The 17,007-nt window shown below is 49.0% G+C and overlaps 1 long non-coding RNA gene across 1 annotated transcript; it reads right to left on the reverse strand.

Moving 5' to 3' along the window:
• Positions 1-2,732: 2,732 nt before the first annotated feature.
• LOC149854583 (uncharacterized) lies at positions 2,733-14,767 on the reverse strand. The gene is made up of 4 exons (XR_016438765.1): positions 14,690-14,767; positions 4,330-4,509; positions 3,059-3,266; positions 2,733-2,868 (listed from the first exon to the last, which is right to left on the reverse strand). It is a non-coding gene; the product is annotated as an uncharacterized LOC149854583 (long non-coding RNA).
• Positions 14,768-17,007: the final 2,240 nt, after the last annotated feature.

Consider the following 17,007-nt stretch of genomic DNA (forward strand, 5'->3'; position numbering starts at 1 on the left):
CAGAATGATGCTATCATTATGCATTTACAGCAAAACGTACAAAAGCAGTAGAGAAAGACGGCCCGAGAGATCCAGCCACCTGATAAAATGTTCTAAGTGCAATACTGCTCCCTTTTGATGTAGGAGAATGCAGTATCTTAAGAGGCAACTTCTTGTGCAGCTTTTACTCTCTACAGCACTAGCTGTTGATGGTACTTTTCCACTGTCTGGCTCCTGTACAGTTTAAACACAGATGAAATAGGAGCACAAAAGGCGGCAAAGAATGAATTATGCAGCGATGACACCAGCATAGGAAAAATGACTTGTCGCGCAATGTCAGCTTTGCTGGCTTCTGAGGAGCACTGCCTGGCAGCAGGGTTATTTCAAACTGATGAGGAAGTGCTAAGCTAGAAAGAGCAGTTGCATGGGACGCAAGTGCAGAACTCGCATAGCGACTGGTTTTAAAGATGCAAATCCCATGTCTGCCCTTAACATTTGCTGGTGTGCTGAATTCCTGAATGGCTTCCCAACTCCCCTTATTCTCCTCTAAATGAGACATCACAGTATGTGTCCGAGTTCAGGGATGTGGGGAAAGAGATGACTTGACCCAAGTCTCCACTAACACTTCTCCAATCTGGGATGGCTAGTGAGCATTCAGCTGTACCAGCACATAGGACGGACCCTGCACAGCTCGGATCCACCCACGTTTGCACCTGCCCATGACACTCTCGCCCACACTGTGCCTAGAAGGAGCAGTGTCCTTTGCTTTCCCAGATGTTCCAACGTAGAAGGAGCCAATTTACAATGCCATTTTACTTCCGCTGCATTCTTCCTACAAAGCAGCCGCATGTGGGCACAGGTCCTATGTTACAGCGGGAAGATAACACAGAGGAGCAACAGCCATCTCACTTATTAGTGTATAAGGATCTGTGCAACCCCATTCGAGCGTGTGGAATTACTAGGGATCTGCAGTACACACAGAGTCAGACAAAGTGTTTGACTCTTACCCCAACCCACATTCCAGACATTTCATCAGTTCCATTCGGCCTACACCCTGCCTGGTGGGACTCGGGAGAGAGAACAGCAGGGCTATGGGGAGAGCGTGCTGGTGGGGGGGGAGAAGGGGAGCACTGAAATACAGCAAGCCTCATTCCCCAGCAAGTTCCTGTAAAATGACTTTGCTTCCACTGTCACTTTGTTACGAGTTTTAATGCAAGTTTTGCTCTGCCAATAGGAAAGGACTCAGAGAAGCAGAATTCTGGGCAGTTTGCTAATAAAGAGGTGATGTGCCAGCCCAAAATACCAGTCTCCAGCCTTCTCAATCCCTAAGGAGGCAGAGTCCAAGCTTAAGAGGATCTGCAGAGATGCTCTCTGCTGCTTTTGAACTCTACAGACCATCCTGAACACAGGGTGCTTCCCCACCATCAGGGCATGTAGCCTCATAGGCCTCTCTGCTAGACAGTTTGGTGCAATTATCCTCCTTGTCAAGATGAGTGAAAATGAGTTTTGGGGACGTTGAGTCATTTGCTCAAGGTTATAATGCTAGCGCTGTTGTGGAGAGCATGGATCCAAGAACCCTGCAGGCATCTCCAGAAGATACCAAGGACTCAGCAGATCACAGAGACAGAGCCACTGAACAGGAGCAGGAGCCAGAGCTTTTCCCAACCTGCACTCTCACCCCCTTGCTGGGCTTAAAAGTCACAGAAATGTAACAAGATCTTTATCTTATTCAGCTTAAATCCAGGTATAGAAGTGGCTGCTCTGAGGGCTCCTCTTCTCAGGCCTACTCAGCCCACACCTTAGATTTTACTCTTCCTAAAGCCTCTCCACATCCCTCATAGGCAGGTGGGAGAACAATCACCCACCTCAGTATGTCACGAGAACCCCACAAACATCCCCAGAAGGATCAATGCCCAAAGTGCTGGGGAAAAGTGGATGGCTAACACCCTAAAACTACTATGCAAGGGGGGAGGTTTAGTACCAGAGACTGCCAGGTTGAGGAGCAGCCTCCCACCTACACAGCCAGGGAGTAACATGGCATGGCCACAGCTGTCCAGCTTCCACTCCCGAAATCCAGTGCTAAAAGCCCAAGGAAGGCAGGGGGCAGTTTGTGTCAGCCCGTCTCCACACAGCCTGCTCTTACGCACCAGGTCCCTTGCACAGCCCTGCAGCTCAACAGGTTTGGTGGGTTGGGCAGCAGAGTCAAGTCTGGGGACTTCTGGCAGCACCTTCCTTGCTGCACAGTCGTGTGTTTCCCCTGCTGAACAGAGCCTAGAAGAAGCAGCGGCCACAGGAGAAAGCTTCTTGCTGCCCCGCTCCAGGGCCCTATGGCCAAAAACACAAGCAGCGTTTCCTTGTTACCAGCCCAAGGCTCCAGCCCAGATAACCCCTCATGGGTAAAAGTGCTACTGACATGCCTGACATTTATGGTCAATGGCTGGAAATGTTATTTTCCTGCATCCACAAGTGCACAGGTGGGTGGAAGTGGAGGGAGTGAGCAGCAGCTTGCTTGGCTTCTCTCTCATCTGTTCGCATGAAGCAAGTCACTGTGTCATCCAGGCCCGACAGCTTCCCTCATTTTCTCTGCCTTTTGTCCCTTCCTCCAGCAAAAGCGCTCGCTGCCCTGACCTCCAATTCAGAACAGGGAATGGGAAGGGACTGCCAGGGCAGGGCTCCAACCTAGAAGCTTACTTGGCAACCAGACGAGGTGCGATGAAGGCCCAACAATGTGCAGCACTTCTAGGGCAGTATACTTGCTGATTGCTTCCTTGTCTATTGTTCACAACAACCAGCTAAGACACTGCCAAAGAAACACTCACAGCTGGCATCCACTGATGAGAGGTTGGTTCCATCTTCCTCCTCCATCTGATCTACAGGAAGCAAGAGGGTCTAGGGAACAAAAGCAACAGTCAACAAACAGCCATAAGAATAAGAGATCAGCTCTCAAGGTGGAGATTTCCAACTATACATCAACAGACACCCTTTCCCCTGCCCTCCCATGCACCTCCCCCCTCCTCCAATCCAACTTAAGGCCTCTAAACTTTACAGATAATTAATATTAAGAAAGAAGCCAGCTTACTTGTCTGGATTCCGTATTTATCTAAATTGCTCCTCCAGGTCCAAACAGCCCTGCTCAGACAGATAGTGGGATGACAAAGCATTTCCAGATGCCCCATAAATAGTTTGAGGCAAGTTTGTTCAAACTCCTGGCGGTTTTGCTTGTATGCACAGTGCGACTCCCAAGCTCCGCATAGGAGCGGAGGAGAACTCGCTGGGAACGGATCCACCTGCAGACAACAGCAAAAGCACTCCAATTCTGATTTATGATCAGGCTACTTTTACATACTTTTACACAGCCAGAGAGCGCCTCAGGGAGGCAGTACTGCTAGTTCTTGTGATATCAGTCTTAAAGTCCTGGCTCCCAGAGTCACATGAATGTGGTAGGCCAACTTTCAGTTAAAATGTAGGTCTAACCCTCCTGGTTTTAGCCCTGTAAGGCAGAGAATCTACTCATGGATCTTTTGAGCACAATGGGGTGCTGCCTTTTTTTTTTTTTTTTTTTTTTTTAAATATAGAGGCTCATATTTGGATCTAAAAAAATGTTTGTCTTTTTTTTTTTCGGAGGGTAGTCAGACATTTCTGAGATGTGCAAGTTTCCCATCCGTTCTATACCAGACCGGGTAAAAAAGTATTGTCAAGCCAAAGTGAGCGTGAATATGAACAGAGGGCAGGTTAGGGGAAATATCAGAATAAAAACTTGGATTCCTTTTTTCCTGACCCAGTTTTGTTCCCTGTAAAACTGGATTTCGTCTTTGGGCAAGTGCCAGTGGTGCCTTTAGCCTGACAGACAGAAGGAGAACAAGATCCATGAACTGAAAGCTAGAATAAAAGAAAAAATCCAAGCCAAAAATAAGACCTTTTATAAGCACAGCAGATGTAATTAGTATTTGGACCAGATCAGCCCAGCTGAGCTGTATTTGCCACGCTTGGGGCTCTTCCCTTCAAGACTGGGTTGGTTCTAAGTGATGTGCTGTAGTTCAATAAGGGGCTAGGCTTGATGCAAGAGTCACTGAAGGAAATGCTGGGGCTTAGATTATGCAGGAGCCCTGACCAGATTATTATAAATGGCCCTTTTAAGCCTTAAACGCTAGGAAGCGTCTGAGGAGGCTGCCTAGAAAAAGAAATAAGGGGCTGCGAGTGAATTCTAGCCAAGTGTATTCTTTCATTTCTACACAGGAGGACTTTTATAAATCTCTTCTCCGATGCCTGATAAGGGTGTTTGTGTCCGAAAACGTGCAATTATTTTTTTTTTGCAAAAATCTTGTTGGTCAAATAAAAGATATCACTTACCATGAGCCCCCATTGCTTGCTGGAGAACAGGCTGCACAAAGAAAGGATTGGTTAGTGGACAATTGTTGCCTTTTTCCCCAGGATGGAGGAAGTGAACTTCTCATTGGTATTGATCCTCGCTTTTTTCCTTCCTGGTGCCCCTCCTTGGCTAGAAAGTATCCAGGTTGTAACCATATTGGTCTAGAGAGAAAAAAAAAAGCAATCCAAGGATCAAACCTTCCCCAAACAGAGATGAGCCAGGCTGTAGACCCGGCTGCCTTGTTTAAACAATGACCTAACCAGTACTGCAATATTCCCCTGTGGTATCAGAGCAAGTCAGGTTATCTCAGAAGCAATAAATAGTTCAGGGACAGGACCAAAGGGGAGTCAAACAGTCAAACACAGAAAAGGGTACTGATATGTCCTCAAAGCACATTCTGCTTTTGTTCCCAGCTGCAAGAGCCAAGGGACTCTACAGTAGCCTTGCTGGGGCAATGGCAAGGTCCCACTGAAAGCTAGACAGGACAAAGCTCTGGAGAAGACAGCGTAGAGACAATTTGACAGTGATGGGGAAACAAGGCAAGCTAACAGATGCACTGCATCTCCTGTCTTCACAGTATAATGATCTTTTACTTCTCCAAACACTTCAGCTCCCCTACAATACTCTTCATCTGCAAAGCTCAAGGTTCTCTGCCACAAGATGGTACAAACATCCAGCTGAGACAGTCCTGCTATTGCCCTAGAAAAGCATTAGCTGACCTAACAGGCCCCCAAAGCCCGTTTTACTCAACCCTCACCAGAAGGGCAGCCCAGTCAAGGTCTTGCATGCATGGTTTACATGCATGTTTGTTCGTGCGTAATGTTACTCAGCTGTTTAGTACTGAAGTGCTAGTAGCCCTCTGCAAATTGACTGTAACTTATCCCCAGTTTACTCCCTCAATCAGGTCTAACCAGTCAGAGTCCAGCTCCTGGCAGTCAGACAGGGATCTCTGCTGGGGGTTGTGCTGTGCTGTTGCCAAGAGCACTGGAAGCAAATAGTTTATATATAATGCAGCCAGGAAAAACTGAAAGCAACAGATAACCAAACACCCTTACACCTTTGAAGGGAAAACCCCTATCCTGCCTGGACCTAGTGTTGGCAAAACCAGTCTGCTTAAACATGTTGGACTCCACCCCCCCAGACGTATTACACGTGCCATGATTAACACTGGGGCTGTGCGAAATTTCACCAGCCATTTCATTCCAACATTATTTCGACCAATTTTGAGGTTGAAACAGCAAAACTGGAATGAAACAAAGGCTGTTGAAATGGCCTCGAAAACAGAACGAGGCTGGTCAAAACCTTTCAACCATAGGCTGGGGATGGGAAGTCAGTCCAGCTGGGCTGCCTCCCCATCCCCAACGAAACTCGAAACAGTGTCAGAACAGCCTTTCTGTTTTGACAGGAGGGAACAGAACAGCTATTCTGACTCTAAATGAAATTCAAGACGAAACACTGTTTTGTCGAACCATTGAAACAAGGCAAAATGGAACGGTACCGCTTCAGAGCCCTAATTAACACCTTCATCACAGCAGAAATGGAAGAGGTCCGACATCCGCACCCTATTTAGGGTGCCATAAAATGGGAACTAGCCATAAAAGTGTTCCACATAGAACAGAGACAACACAGGCTTGCAATTACATGTAGGTGGAGACTGCAGAGAGCTACAGGGCAGGAAGAAGGAAAATCAGTTTTTGGGGAGTACAAGTCCCTTCATCCAAAGGAAAAGCACGTAAAAATACCACGTTTGGTGAGCAAGTTTTATAAATACAGGGAAACAAACAAACAAACAAACAAACAAACAAACACGCTTCCACCATTAGAGACAGAAAAGGCCAACTGTTTCAAGTTACAGTACAGTTGTTTGATGGTAGCACCTAACTGCATCAACCCAGCTTGGGCACAATCAGCTCAAGCACCATTCAGTGATGTAGTTGGATAGCGTTCCTGCCCAAAGAGTTTGCAAGCTAAATCTCCAAATGAATATCAATACTCAAGACATTCTGCACACAATTGCATGTCGACTCTTCTCTCAGACCATTAGGATTTAATGTCTATAAAAGCTGGACCCACAATCTCCATTATCAGCTATTAATGGAACCTTGCCACAGGCTACTAATGAGTACACACACACACACATCTATATCTTCAGAGAATACACAATCATATCTTGTGGCACAAAGATTTTAGCTGCATGAGACTAGGACAGCTGGATTCCTCACACATGCCTCCAAGGACCCTGGATTGGATTTACCACTGCAAAAATGGGGCCTAACCAGGTTAACAGTCACTCAGGGAAGCCGTTAAGCTTTGCAATGGAGATTTAAAATGCTATCTGACAGGGTGAAGGAAAAGCATCTTCTCTGCAGACAGCCAGGCTCATTTAAGACAGATTAGTCCCTGGTGCAGCTGCAGAAAAAGGCAGGCATTTGTGACGCTTAAAAAGGGGTCTGGCTCTTGAGAAGCATTTGTTTGCTCTTTCATTTCCAGCCAGACGGAGGTTATCTCTGGCGGGCCACTCAGGAGCAGCTTTCAAGTCTTAAGGGGAAAAGAAAGATCTGACGGAATTAGTAACAGTTGGAAGAGACTTGCTTGGAGACGGTGCTCCCTGAGAGTAATTTTAGAGGCTTTTCCCTTTGGCGCCTTGTCTAGCAGTAGTTTCGCTTCTCGCTAGTCCACATTTTCCATGGTCACACACGGATGGAAAGTTTTGCGCTTTGGTGCATACTTTGCATTGCAACCAAGGGCAGCAAGAATTTCAGCATCTTGCCCATCAGCATCCCGGCACCGACAGAGGCAACCCGTGCTGGCGACAGCTGCACACAGTTAAACTGTGCACATGAACCAGTGGAACCTGCAAACCCAGAGGAGCAGGAAGGTAGCACTTATATCAGGAAAAGCAGCCCACCAAGACTTGCAGTGGGGGGAGGACACGCAAGACAGAGCAAGATGAAAGAGCCCTGTGGGTTCAAATTACACCAGCTCATGCTGCTTCTGAATCCTGTTTCCAGTGTATTGCTGTCTTTGTTGTACTCTGCCTACCCAGCTGAAATACTGGATGGGAGATGAGGGGTTCTGACCATGCCCAAACTGTATGTCTAGTGGTACAGCAAGCAGAAGGGAGCTACCTGAACAATCGGGTCACAACAACAGATTAATCCCCAAGGAGCAGGTTAATTATGACTCGCTATTACCAAAAGATGCTTCTGTTAGCGAGAACATATTCCAATGAAGCTGGGGGGGGGGGGAGGCGGCGGGGAACCTGCTCAGACAAGATCTGCAGTAATGGCATTTTGCCAACCAGGAATATACCTCTATGGGTGTAAACTTCTGCTTAACCAAACAATGCATTCCCAGGGTCATGTCATTCAACTGAAGCCAGGATGGGGATGATCTGGGGCAGAGGTTCCCAAATTCTGGGCCACGGCACAGTGCCGGGCCGCAAAGGGCTGGCAGCCGGTCTGTGGGAGGGTTGGCTTCCGGACCAGAAGTCCAGAAGTGACTGGTATACTGCGGACTGGCAGCCAACCCTTTTTTATACCGAGTATAAAAGAGGGGTGGCTGATGTCAGTTAGTTCTGGTCTGCAGCATGCTGGCCCGCCGTTCTGCCGGTCCACAGTCACTTCCGGTCCACGGTCTAAAAAGGTTGGGAACCACTGATCTGGGGCATCATATATGACTAAACCAGCACCGGTTTAGTGACGGGGGAATTCCAGACCTGTTGCAGCGATGCGTGAGGCTCCGTGGTTTCCAAGGCAATCAAGTGCAGGTGCTTCTCCAAAGATACAACCAGGTCCTGTGGGAAGCTTAATAAGAGCTCAAGCGTCTCCAAGTACTTCCCCATTTCCAGTTAAGTCACCAATCTTAAGCCACTTACCTCAGCCCAGTCTGTGGGTTGAAACCCAGAATCAGACTCACCGAAACAGTAGTGACCTCACCATTTTAAGCCACCCTTTTTTTTTTTTTTACTCCAGCACCAGAGATCCTATAAAGGTACACTGTGCTTGAAAATAATTTCAAGACAAAACTCCCTCGTTAAAGAAAGGCATGAGATAAGGCAAGTTCCCTGTAATCTCCTCCCTCCACATGCACCAAGAGGTTGGCAGTTCAGTCCCATATACCAGACAGGCAGGCAGGAGGAAAAAGCTTTTCCTGGGCTTCTTACAACAGCCACAAAGAGACAGGCTTTGCGAGCAGTGGGTATACGCGATACAAGACTCCCAGCGCTCTCCCCCAGCTGCATGTTCAAATAACAGGCCTACTAAAAAAGACAAGACAAATGATGACTCCCAACAAATAAGCTAAAACTTCCACATCCCCTCCACCGCTCGTTTAAACCCCACAGCAGGACTGTCCCACCATGAGGCACCTGCTTTCTTGGGGCCCTGCTTAGAAGAGAATTACCCATTTCCTCGGGCTCTTCAGGTTGGTTTCTCTCCTGTTGGGAGCTGCTGAGCAAAGTCTTTCTGGACTCCCACCTAATCTCTACTCTCCTACCTCTGGGACTCAAACGCTCACCGGTAGCTCGCAAGAGTTGCATCCACCTGCTGCACAGCTCTGTCTCCGCCTGCTGCGCCGGGGCTGTCCGCATTCCCGCTCCGGCAACAGCCTCACCCTGCCCAGCTGCCACTCCTGTAGGGAGAGCTCTCAGCCGATATGCAAACAGGGAAGATACCTTTGCAGTGAGTCACTGACTGCCTAAAATAAAGCGGAACCAGAGGGAAAGGAGACGGACAGCACCAGTCTGATTGCACTTAAAGAAAGGGGAGGCAGAAGCGGGCAAAGCAGGGCGCAAGGTGAAGGAGGGACCTACGTAGGAACAGGAGAAAGGCAGCCCAGAAGGGAGACTACAGCAGAGTGTGAAGCAGGGTCCTGGCCCCACAATCTCTGCTGGCATTTCTGCCCACACGTGGCTATTTGAGGAAGGCCATCTCATGCCAGCACGTCTCAGCCAGCTGGCCCACATGGGCACTGCAGTTCAGAGGAGGTGCAGTTGTCCCAGCCTGGCAGCGGGCATCAGGGGGAGAAGGCACAGTGGTAAAAAGGAGCCAAGGGCAGCTCCAGGATCATGCTGGCCACACCCCAGGGGCAGTCAGTTCATCCCCCATTAGCAACTCGCCCCCATCCACTTTTCCTGCAGGCACTTCAGCGTCTTCCCACAATTCCCATCACGTGCCCCCAAGTACAGAGAAGTGCTCACACAGTTCACTGGTAAAATGTAATGCCCCAGTAAGGACCCTCATAGTCCTGACAGCTGGGGAGGTACAGTGCCAGCAAGGATCCCAACTGAAGCACGAGTCTGCACTGTGGCTGCTCGTGGCAGGCGCTCAGACCAAGGGGCGTAGCACCCAGGTTAACCCAGCAACACAGACATGCCCTGCTCAGCTAGTCCAGGGGCCTGTCCTTTCCAAGATACCCAATAAAGCTCTCTCTGAAAAGGATACCAAAGAGACTAACCAGACTGGCTGCATCCTCCACTTGTTAACAGGTGCTTTATATTTAAAGTCTGCCGCATACACAGCACAGAAAGCATCCACTGTAAAGGGCCAGCCAGTGCCCCAGTACCTCTGACATCACTGGCTGAGGCAGCAATCATATTTCCACATCAAAGCAAGACAAGGCTGAGGTTTCATGTGCACAGCTGTAACTCTCATGAAAATGCTTTTTCCATAGCTGCTTGCCTCCACAGGCTGCACAACTCGGCTCCGCACCCAGCCCTTTTGCAAACGTGTGCTGCCTGCCACGATGCTACTTCTATGTCTGGACGACCGGATCCCTTCCTTCTTTACCAGACCTGACATGCCCAGGCCTGTCTTTCAAGTGTCTCCTAAAAAACAGAATATCCCTCATCTTCCACTAATAATAAGCCTTATACCTTATGTATTTAACATAATCCTTAAGGTGCATGATTACTAGCCAGTGCATCTGCATACACTTCCCACTGTTGCATGCTCCCTGGATACACTTTTCCTCCACTCTGAATCTCACCTTGTCATGTCTTGACTTCAGACTGCAAGTCTGTCATCTTATTGTCCGAACACTACTTGGCACGCTTGAATAACCAGATTTACTACTTTTAGGTGCCTCAAAGCCTCCCACCCGACCACCACCCCAAGATCCACTGGCAATTCCATTCACATGCACAGACTCTTGAAGAACAACGTAGTTTCAGCAAAACCCCTGCATGAAATCAACTCTTTATTTACAAGATACCAGAAACATTTGTTCTCCAAATGGGATGTTTTATAGCGATATCTATTAAAAACAAGCATAAACTCCAAAATGATGACAAAGCTCTGAAATTAGATGAAACTAAATTTTCTATTTTATCTCGGGCCAATCCCCAGGGTGCCTACATCATTACAATTCCCACCAGAGCTGAAACTAATTGGTAAAGGCACCAAGGCTCGAATGGGCTATGGATGCTGAACCAAACCACTCACCCCAGAAATGACATTGCTCTACGGTCAAGGTTGAGACAGTGTGGAAACCGGGGGGGGGGGGGGGCGGGGTACGTGCGCAGGATTTCATACTGCTGCACCTGGTGCTGAGTCTGTTTAAACACTCATTGAGCCTTTATTTGCCATAGCAGCTACATTGCATTGGCACCAATAGCCTGATCCAAACTCTGTTGCAAATCAGCGGGGAAAAGATCCCCAGACCCCACTGAGATCAACTGATCAGGCCCTGTATGATACCGACTGTGTAAATTAAGACAAGTCAATGATCTCTCATTTTAAGAAGGCTTAACTGGTTGTTTACTTGTGAAATTTAAATGAAAAGTCCGTCAAGATAAGCTACCTCCCTCCACCCCTGCCCCACAAGAGGCAGACTGGCCTCCAGCCAACATTAGACATCTGACAGCTCCCAAGAGAGAATTTCAATCTTTGCTCACAGCGGACTGGGGTCTCATGTGCCACGCACCACACTTTGAAGCCATTTCTATGCCAACACTCACCCCCTGCAGCCCTAGGCTAGTTAATCACCCTGGCCGTGCCTCAATTTCCCCATCTGTTAAAAAAAAAAAAAAAAGAGGAATCATTATGACCTACCTCATGGAGGAATTGGAGGCAGGAATAAATTTGCAAAATGCTTAGAAAGCAGAAACTCTGCAGACATGCCAATTATTATTCCGTGAGCACATGGAGGGACACAAGGCTTAGAGTCAGGCCAAAGTAAATGCTTTGGGCATAGAAAACCAGATAAACAGGGGAAAGAAAAAAACCACATGCTGTCATGGGCTGCATTATCCCAAGAAAGCCAAATTCTCCGATGACCTCATGCAGTCTGGAGTGCAAGAATCCCAGTGACCCAATGCCCCAGGTGACTCTAGGGGTCAGAGGTGACAGCAGGTCAGTAAGTATCCCTGTTGCTGAGCCCAAGAGACAGAGCCTGGACCAGAAGCCTGTGGGAGTAGAGCAAGTTTAGTGCTGGCTTCCATTCAGTAGTCCAAGTGCCTATGGAGCCAGCTGCACCCGCTCCTGAGCTGCAGAGCTTGCTTCCTTTGCAGCAAGCCTCACCCTTTGGTGCTTTCCAGACTGGCTAGATCAGTGCTGCAGGCAGAGGTCACATGAGCAGGCAATCAGAGAGGAAACAGAGCAGGCAGATGTGAAGAACCAGCCAGCAGCCCATAGGGCAGGAGGGGGAAGGACAGGGCCCACAGAGCAGTGCTCTCCTTGGCTGTCCTGGGTAGGCTGCACTCCCACCTACAGCCCAGTCTGCTCATGACTACTCACTTTGCTTGATGGGGCACTAAGTCCCCAGCAGCACACCTGAGTCCCCAGGAGAGTACACCCCTGCCCTACCAACCGTGAGCAAGGTGCCTTCACCTGCTCAGGCAGTACCCGCAGTTCAGAGCCATCTCTCCCTGGAATGACATCGGTCAGCCCAGTCTCAGCCCCGGAGTACCAAGAACAAAGGGACTGAAGTTAGGACTCGGCATACCTTGCATGGCACCATCAAGCATCTGGCAACTTGCTTCCCTTGCATCCTGCAGGGAAGGCTGGGGACCACCACTAGAGCAGCCTTACAGTGCAGCTGAGGCCCTAACATATACCTGCCCATTTATCTGAACTAGTCCACTGGCCAGGATGGCCATCTTCTCATCCATTTGGGTATTCACGCAGGCCTCATCTCAGTGCCAACGATGGCCAAAATTGGCATATCTGAGCAGGACTGCTCTAGACCCCCTTCTAAGGTGAAGAAAACCCAGGAGGTCCTAAGCACGGGGCTGGCACACTCACCCAAGGGGAGGTGTGTGCATGCACGCAGGTACCGGCAATCTTGACCGACACAGGCTATGGGGAAGTAATGGTACATCACACCTGACTGCAATGTAGGCACACGCTGCCCGAGCACTAGCTCGCTCAGCTCCGTCTAGAAAAGTCTCAAAGCAGCAGAGCTTGGTGCGGGCTGCAAAACCCACCTTAGGAAAGCCAGTGGGTTTGAATCCCACACAGAGCTCTGTGCCGCGACAGCACGCTATCAGCAATGTCAAGGTCGGTCGTTTAAAGGGTCTGTCTGCAGCACAGACATAGCAGAAGCAGACCTGACCGATGGGGATGTGCTAGAGAAGCCCCTGCAAACTCCCACCACAGAGCAGATGCTTGCTGGCTGGGGACGTAACCCTGCCCAGTCCCCTGGAAGCAGGCTCATCCCTTCTCCTAGCTGGCTTGGCTCTACGGCCTCTTCCAACTGCCAAGCGCGCAGCGAGTGCCAGTCTGTTCAGGGGTCCTGCGGCAACTCCGAATCCCCGGAGAGGCCTGGACCAAGGCCAGCATGCTACAGATTTTCAAGTGAGGACTTTCAGCCTCTGTGACTTATTAACCAAGCAATCTGCAAGGGAGTTATCATCAGGCAATAAGCCCAAAGTCAATAGCTGTCGGCAGCCTCACCTCCGTCCCAGCCTTGCGGCAGACTTGGGACCCCAGGATGTGTGACTGTATCTGAGTCAATGAATTCACCACCCACATCCCTGCTGACTCATGCTGCCAGGGCTGGGGCTGGAGTGAGCCACCACGCAAACCCACAGCACAAGCTCCATTTGGTCAGAGCCACCCGCGCTGGGTTTGCCTGGGTTACATCCTTGCTGCTGTACTTATGCATGAAGGGGTCTCTCCGGAGCTCTCCTCCCAAGCTAACCCACCTCAGAGTAACTCATTTGGCCCATTCTCTAGTCAAGATGCAGCTGTGGCCACAGGGCCCACCCTCCACTTTGCTTCTCCCCTTGCCTTTGGGATGGGCTGCATTAGAAGCCACCTGCCCTGCAGCTTTGCCAGCCACTCTCTCGCAACAAAAGGGTTTCAGAAGACAGCAAGAGCGGGCCCCAGCTGGGCCCCAGTTTCAGAGCATCTTTGCTGGGAAGTGCCCATCACACACTGCCACAGGAAGCACACGGGCCCCCCATGCTTGGCCTGGCCCCCGCACATGTGCAGAGGAGCATACGACATGCTGGCAGAAAGCGCCCAGTGCAGCAGGGCAAGAACTGTTTCAGGACTTGCTGGGTAAGTCACCCTGTGGATGCCCCTTCCACTAACGTCCTCCCTATGCCAAACCAAACACGGTGCTCCTGCACCCAGCACCCCGCTTCGGTAGTCACCTGGATCAATACTGCAGCACTATCTGGGACACAGACATCAGCAGCTGGAGGACAGGGGACAGCAAAAATGCTCCCCTCCAACCACGAACAGCAGCAGAGTATGCTGGCATCCTAGCAGATGCTGCAAGTTAAACCAGGATCACACATAGCAGCAGCAACCAACGGCCACTGGATGAGAAGAGGGGACAATATAGCAGCTAAGTGTTTAGTGTGACCCTTCAGAGTGAGAAAAATCAGAGGGTTTGTGCTGGGAGCTATGGTATGAGGTTAGAGTGCAGGAAACTGGCTATTCTCCCATCTCCATGCACACATGGTCACATAGGTAAGAATCAGAAGAAAATGGGCTCAAGAGACAAGAGGAGGATTGTCAGGCACAAGCAAGGGAGGAGAATGAATGGGCTAGCTGTATTTCTGAAGGGATGGAGGTCTCAAGGAAATACCACTGGAACTGCAGCACATGAGAGAGACAGGCTGTCTCATTTTCCCCTTCTCATGGGACCTGAAAACTTTATTGATCCTCTCAAATGTACCTAGCTGATGGAACAAGGAACCCCTGGGCTCTATTTATGGCCACTTGTTCAATGCATAATGCTGAGCAAGACCCAAGAACTTTGTAATCCCCGTTATGTGGAAAAATGGGGATAATACTGACCCCAGCAGGGGAGAATGCTTATAAGAGAGGAACCAAAACAGAGAGAAACCCCTTACATGTTGGCTTTATCTTACAACAGGACTTTTCTTACCATGGTCTCCTGCTCTCAGTGGAGGGAGGGATCCAAAGCTCAGGGAACAGGTTGCTTCAGACTAGCTGGGCATCATTGGGAGTGCGGGTCTCTGCTCCTAAAATACATTAGGATGGGGGGAAAAAAATGCCTCGCATGAGTCGCACAGCTCTGAGAGCCCTTTCACCCAAAATACTCACACAGGAAACAAGACAATGGCTTCCGTGTTTTTAACTCTCCTTCCAGCTGCTTGAGGAGATGGTCCCTGCTAGTCACCAGTACGTGACTTATTCTACCTTCAGAATACAACCCCCTCCTCAACTGGTATTTCATGGACTTGGATCCAACTGTATCCCTTGTATGCGGGACACAGCAGTTTAATACTCAACCCAATGAGTTCCTCTGCTAGAAATGGGCGCTATAGAGTCTCATAACAACTCTGGGTTTTGAGGAACAAGGAAGAACCCATTTTTTAAATTTTTTTTTATTACTCGAACACACACCCACCCACCACCACTTTGAAGCCTTCTGATTACAGAGCACTGTAGTTGCACTTCGCAGTCCTTTGCTGGGAGAAGATGCTCCTGGCGCCTATACACATGCAGCAGGTCTACTCTGACGTGCAGAGCACACTCCAGCATCACGTGCATCAGCATCCCCTTGCTGAAAAATGGAGCAGGGGCACTTTTAACTAAAGCCCATTCAACGAGCTTTAGTTAAAGTGCCCTCGCTGTCATTTTTCAGCATGGGGACACCGATACACATGACACTCCTGGCACTTTCATTAGAGCAGGTCTCAGAGCCCCTCTAATTAAAATGCACCTCCCTACCCCAGCCCGTGTATAAATGCTTTCAGATACCAGGTGGGGTGTCAGCATGTAATTGCCTAGGAACTAAAAGAGAAGTCTTCAAGAAATTCCCCTTGATCTGGCTTAAGCACAGAAGGCAGCATCTTCAAGAGCACTGCAATTTCTTAAGATAGCTTAGGCCCGCTGACTTTCACCAAGATGCAAGCTCTTCAATGCCTGTCACTTTAAAAATGGAACCGCGATTCCTATATGACCCAAGTACTTTTCAATTTTCCCCTAGAACATACAAAACCTAGGTTTTCCATAGACATGGGTTCAAAGGCCAGCAGGTACAACTGAGCCCTGCAACTTCTTAAGCAAGATTAAAGGTGCAACCGAGGGTGAAGGCTGACAAGACATTACAAGAAAAACATCCTTTTTGCTCTTCACTATTTCACTGCACTGGAAGAGGCAGAAAGTCTTCAATCTCTCCTGCTTCAAGGCTGATGAGCGGGACAATTCTCTTTCATAAGATGCCCGCAGATAAGGTATAGTGGGGGCAATTTAGATTGTATTCATCTCATTAATGCCACAAAAGCTACTATTATCTCACCTCCATTATCAGCATGAGCTGCATGCAGGCAGTATGCAGTGGAAGCTGAGCAATGTAGCAGCCCATACAACAGTTTATTCATCAACTATTGTTCTCAGCTAGTATCCTGACAACTTCCTTTCCTGCCCAATTTCCCAGCTAGCCATGGTGAGGCCCCCTCCTAAGTGCCTACCCCCATACTTGAAAATCTCCATAGATGGATATTTTTGCTACGCAGGGATTGTGTGCGCGCGTGTGTGTGTGTGCAGGAGGAACGTAAAAACCACCACCACAAACCCACAGAACCAGTACAAGGGAATTTGAGTCAGGAGTCAAAAGGACAAGCAGAAAAGCATCCCTCGTGTAACTCCAAAGTCAGTCTAGTTACACAAGAGCTGAATTTGGCCTAATAAATTACTGCTGCAGAGGCTCTGTGTTCACCTCTCACCCTTTTTTTTTTTTTTTTGCCCAGATATTCAGTAGCTATTTAAATGGGTCACCTAAACTCCTACCCCTCATCCACAACCCAGCAGGAGGCTGATTTTTCAGAGGACCTGGGCCCTGGAACAGCATGCACCCTGCACTTCTGGACGGGAGGCAAAGAGAGGTCAGACCTCATTACTTTAGCAGCATCCTTAGGGTTAATGTCCTTGAAATGGGCCATCTCTTCCCATACCACTATGCTAGCAGGGCTCTTTGGAGAACAGGGCTTTTCATAGCGAGGCCTGCCCCAAAGCCCCAATTCCAACCCCAATGCTGTGCTTCAGGGAAAACACTTGCCATGCCTTTCTATCAACATCAGCTCTCCAGGGAAGAGAGCTGGGATAAGTTTACCCAACAACTTGAATGCAGCCAGCCCTAAGAGCGGTAATAAAGCCTTCATGGCCCAAAATTAAGAGCTCTTTAGCTGGTCTGCAAATGTTTAAGTGTCTGTGCAAGCACAAACCATTTGGCATACA

Source organism: Crocodylus siamensis, chromosome 12, assembly GCF_052110815.1.
Source record: "Crocodylus siamensis isolate JL-2025a chromosome 12, ASM5211081v1, whole genome shotgun sequence".
In the NCBI taxonomy this organism is placed as follows: domain Eukaryota; kingdom Metazoa; phylum Chordata; order Crocodylia; family Crocodylidae; genus Crocodylus; species Crocodylus siamensis.